The following is a 5,691-nucleotide window of genomic DNA, read 5'->3' as shown; positions in this document are numbered from 1 at the left end:
TGAATGCACACCGAGACACATGTATGAAACTCTCATTGACCTAACCACGTTGCTTAACTCACACAGGTGCTTCAAGGAAATATGCAGAATGGCCATAGATATTTTTAAATCAATTTAGACCACAAACCCCTCACTTCTCATTCTCAAAAAGGTAGTGGAATCACTGAGACTCTGCACTCAAAAGGAAGGAAGACTCTCTGACCCTGGGCATCATCTACATTTTCAACAGGAAGAGAGTGAGCCCACGATACATACCAATTATAGATCCTTTTGAATCATCCTGTGAATACAGAAAAGGAGTCACTATGAACATCAAGCCATGCTCTGACCTGTGTGCACAAGTCTTTTGTCTACTTGGTGACATTCGAATATCCAATGAGAATGTGGGCAAATCAAGGAAACAGATTACAAATGTACTCTCAACAAATGACACAAGCTTTTCTAGGGGATTTGTGTCACAGGTCTATATTAGGTGATAATTAAGGAATTCGATGGCCAGGAGGGAAAACCATAGCCAGGCACAAAGCTTGTTATCATACAGTGTATAGTTTATACTTTTTCTTGTTAATGTTGCCTTCAGTGAGGTCTCATTTGGCAAAAGACACCCCAATGAAAATCTGCAAACTCAGGAAATTTTGTATGTCATCTCCAGGAAACCATATCATATTTCAAAAGAAAGAGAAACTAAAGAGCAACACTGGATTTCAGAGGAAGATAAGCAATCTTACCATGGTTTTTGATGGGGTCCCTCAACTCATGCTTTCTCCAGGAATTAACTCCACCATGTCATTTGGGTGAACTAATAGGATGCAGAATAATGATTAGTATACTGATTTAAGGCTTATGAATAGTTCAGGGCATTTCTTGATATGGACATCAGTGAAAATATACACCAAAGATAAGAACAAGAATGAGAGATGGCTGCGAATAGAGTGTATCACACCCAGTGTACCGCATCACTGCACAGATGAATACAGAGTTAGAACGACAAAAAGCTATCTTGTTAGGAATTCCCAGCAAAATTGTGGTGCACCGAAACCTAGGGGAAGGATTTCCATCACCGAGGACCGGTTACTGAGTTTCGATCACAAGCCAACTGTGCGACCTGAGATCCAGGCTGACTGATCCACCGCCTGCCCTGCAGCCCGCCCTGCATCTACAGACGGTGGGGTGCCGCCGAGAAGCTACCAGCAAGCAGAGGAAAATGGCCCTACGGCTTCTGTGGAGTCCTGCTGGCTGTGCCCTCACTGAGATCTGTGCTGAGTTCGGGGTTTGAGATGGGTTAAGGAAGCGGTCCAGTTCTATCCCTCACAACGGAAAGTTCACCAAGGAAGCCAGCGGCCAACATCTTGGAATGCTGACATCACCATAGCCAGGTTCCGACAGATTGCAACAATAAAACAGCATGAACAACCAGACTACCTATAACTTACTAAATGCAAATAGATGAATACTACGAATAGGTCTATAGTCCACCTAAACCCTTTACTACCCTCAAGTACACCTGTCTATTTTCTTGTTAATATCCGGCTGCATTTGAGTTACCCCCCAAAGAAGCTAACGTATCCTACCTTCCAAACAATCAAATCACCGGACCTTAACATAAATTCCTAAGTCCAAACCTCAGTTCTCTATATGCCATCAAAATCTTAAGGCCTGTAATGAAACCAATGAATTTACATTAAATCACAATTAAATCCCAAATATTGAAACATTGTCTCCTAACACAAAGGAGAGATAGTGGAAGAATAAAAACCAAAAAAAATTTAAAGGAGAAAACAGAAAACAGCAGTCAAACAGAGTTGGAAAGTAACTTGAGCACCATGAAAAAACGAGTGGAAAAAGGAACACAAAAAATGCAGGACAACTTAAATACAAAGGAGAACCTAAAGGCACCAGAAAAATGGATGGAGAAAGAAGTCAAGGCATACCTAATTCAGATGTAATGTAATCTTAGAGAAGACTTTAGAATGCAAGTTCAAACAATGAACGTATATTTTGAAAACGAATTAATTAAGTAAATTCAAATGTCAAAGAACGCACTCTATCACGAAATAGAGATTTAGAAAAAAAAAAAAACAGTAATCCTAAAAATGCAGGAAACCAAAAACCAAATTAAAAACTCAAACGAGAATATTACAAATAGACTAGATCAAGTAGAAGCCAGAACATCAAATAATGAAGACAAAGTTTATCAACTTGAAAAGAATATAGTCAACAGAGAAAGGATGCTTAAAAGACATGAGCAATCTATCCAAGATATATGGGATGTCATAAAAAAACCAAACCTGAGAGTCATTGGAATAGAAGAAGGCATAGAGCATCAAACGAATGGAGTGAACAATTTATTGAATGAAATAATCCAAGAAAAATTCCCAGATATTAAAGGTGAAATGGATTGAAAATCCTGGAAGCCTGCAGGACCCCGGACATTGAAAACCATAATAGACCAACTCCAAGACACATAATTGTAAAGATATCCAACATAGAGAACAAGGAGAGAATATTAAAAGCTATGAGAGAAAGGGGGCAGATTACATTCAGGGGTAAACCAATTAGGTTAATGGCTGATTTTTCATCACAGATGTTGAAAGCAAGAAGATCCTGGAACAACGTATTTCCAACAATAAAAAATAATGGATTCTAACCAAGACTACTGTATCCAGCAAAATTAAGCTTCAGATTTGATAATGAAATTAAAATATTTCATGATAAATAGAAGTAAAAAGAATTCGCAGACAGAAAACCACCACTGCATGGCATCTTGAGCAAAACACTACAAGAAGAGGAATTGAAAAACAGCTAGCCAAACTAAAGGGGTGGGTCTGGAAGGACTCATGAGGCACCATCAGGACCAAGGGCAGTGAAGATCAGCCCAAAGTGCTGGATTCCCAAAGATGCAAGATGCCTCCGCACCGTCTGGTATTGCAGTACTCGCTTACCTTGCTCACTGACACAGCCTGTATCATCAGGATCAGAATGACAGGCAGCAGGAGTACCAAGACGGGTACAGCTACTGCGATGCTGTACATACACAAGTTAAGAAGAACAGACAAACTGTTCTCTCCTGGCCCCGCCCAATGACCGACACGCCCTCATTAGCCCTGCCCTGGCTGGCCCCGCCCACCCACTTTTTTCTCCCTGGACTGGACAATTAATCCAGCACACCCAAGAGAAACCTCACCCCACCATGCTGTCCTCCCACTTGACCCTTTTCAACCTTCATTACCCCACTTCTTGGTCTCCCTAGATTCTTAACTCCATACTCCATCCTACCACGCCCATCTCCCTGACCCCACTCGCCTTCAATCTGTCCTTCATAGGTCCTCCCAAGTAGCTTCTCCCTTTAGCCCTGCCCACAACATCAGCCCTCCCTCGGTTAACCCCGCCTCTTGGCTGTCCTGCCCCTTGGCTGTCCGTCCCTCCCCACAACCCATTCTCTTCCCAGTGTGGGCCCTTGGGACTGGTTGGATACGCCATGGCTGAGTCCAGCGACAAGGGCATGTGTCTTGTACGAATGAGAAAAAGCACACTGGTAGCCAGAAGAACAACCAGATAAAGGCACAGGGACACCAGCAGCAGCACGAATATGCGGAAATTTCTTTGACCTACACAATTGTTTACCCACAGGCAGTGGTGGTCAAAGTCCTAGGGGAGAGAAGGCAGACCTTGAGGGTCTATTTGGCTTAGACCAATACCCCCAAATCTTGAGGCCCCCCCTCAACCCAGCCCCTAGACCTCCTGCTCTTGGCCCTGCACGTAAGCTCCCATCTCCAGGGTGAAACCAGCACGTCCATGGATAGAGCACAGTTAGGACGCCATGGCTCATCAGGTCATTTGTCATGAGTGAGGTCTTTAGAGACAAGACCTGCCTGGTGTCACTTTGAGAGAATACAGAAAAGCTCTGAAGCTGTATTTTTTCAGATACTGGGTAAGGATGAGAAGAATTTCTTGCCCAGCCAGCCTTCTGTACTTGGAAACCCGTGCAAGGTGTGCACATGAGAGAAGAGCACTCAGAACCCAGGAAACCCTCAATTGGACACTCAGAGGTGGACAGGCAACGTTACCCAGAACAGGGCAGCAGCCGGCCTAAAGTTATGGGTATCTAGTATCAGCAAGCTAGTGGGACAGTCACTGCCTTTCCTCCCCTTGACTCCACCAGGCTCAGCACAGATGGTGCCCTTTGCATGTCAGCACCTGTGCAAGCAAGGCCAGCGTCTCAGGACAAGTGCAGAACAGGAGGCAATAACATATATAAGTGACCAAGAGTGGCTGAGAGCCACTTGTAGCAGTGTGGGAAGATGATCTCATACGACCCCTGCACCACATATGATGTGAGGTTCCTGGTCCTGGCCAGGTGCCCTGGGATGGGTTGGTGAGTGGACAGTAATGAGGAGTACTTACCTCCACACAGATATTACAGAAGGGACAGTGGTGGGTTCGGGGTGGACGATGGAAAGAACACTTCAAGCACTACTGCAGGCGAAAGGCCGTGTTGTTCACTTGTGCTATGTATTGAATGTTGGGGTCCTCTTCTAAGGAGCCTGGCAGGGGAAGAGATTTGGGCAGTGGCAGGAGGCCCTTCCACCACTCTACTGCTTGGGGCCGCCCCATAGCATCATTGGGCAACAAGAAGGGTGGGTAGGAGGAGGGCAGGGGAATCCTGGTCCCTGTTGAGCAAGCTGACCACTCAGATGGGTGGCAGTCAGAGAGAAAGGGCTGTCCAGCCACAGGAGCTCTATACAGAGCTCTCCCCTTTTGAAATAGTGATCAGTGCTTGAAGTCATGTGTAAAATGGAAGGAGGAGGAGTGAACTGCATGGCTTGGAAGAGCCTGCTGGCCTCTCTTGCCTGCCTGCCCAGTCCTTCCTTCTAAAGCAACTGAAACACCTCCAGGATTCTGTTTTTTCGCACTTCAGTGGCTTGGGAAATGAAGTGCCAGGACCCAAGTAATGATGACATGGAGGGAAGGGCTCCTGAGGCCACGGGGGCGGGGGGTGGGGTTGAGGGGGGTTAGCATGTTTGAAATCACCCCTATAGGCATCAGCCCTTCGGATACCACCTCCTTCTCCAGGGGTCTTAGCCCTTACCTTTGTGTAAAATGCCTGGGTCTGACCCGTTGAGGAAAATGAGGCTGCAGAAGGACACTATAAAGAATAGGCCCGAAACCACGCAAATTCCCACTGCCCATTCTGAGCCAACCACCGGCACCTGAAACCAGAGCGACACTCAGTCCTAGTCTGGGGAAACCCAGAGCTCCCCACAAGGCCTAGTTCACCTGAGGTAGGACTCACTCGCCTTAAGGACAGATCTAAATATCCAGGTTAGAGACAGACCATGGAGACTCCACAAAATGTCACCAGCATTACCAGTCTCTCATAGTTCCCTAAATGCGTCAGGCACTCTAGACCTCTGTGCTTTCACATTGGGTTCCCTCTAAATCTATATCCTCCTTCCACTGCTGACCCTCTCTCTCCACTTCCCTCCCTGCCTCGGTACTGTCCTTGTCTATTTTCTATTCTGTGTCTAAGACACTGACAACTTGCATGGAAGACTCACGGAAAGGTGAAGAAGATGCCACTTATTGTAATAAGAAGCATTGCATTAAAAGCTGGAAACAGGCTTGGTTTCAGCCATGAGGATTCGATTGGAGGTTCATTTAGGGGCGTGATACTCTGTGAAGACGCCATGG

At 45.7% G+C, this 5,691-nt stretch overlaps 1 pseudogene; it reads right to left on the bottom strand.

The window, feature by feature from the left end:
* Positions 1–1,085: 1,085 nt before the first annotated feature.
* LOC143640904 (palmitoyltransferase ZDHHC19-like) lies at positions 1,086–5,662 on the bottom strand (annotated as a pseudogene).
* Between the last annotated feature and the right edge of the window lie 29 nt (positions 5,663–5,691).

The sequence above is a fragment of the Callospermophilus lateralis genome, unplaced genomic scaffold (genome assembly GCF_048772815.1).
Source record: "Callospermophilus lateralis isolate mCalLat2 unplaced genomic scaffold, mCalLat2.hap1 Scaffold_73, whole genome shotgun sequence".
In the NCBI taxonomy this organism is placed as follows: Eukaryota; Metazoa; Chordata; class Mammalia; order Rodentia; family Sciuridae; genus Callospermophilus; species Callospermophilus lateralis.
Note: the sequence above shows the minus strand (reverse complement) of the source record. Positions and strands in the feature narration are given on the sequence as shown.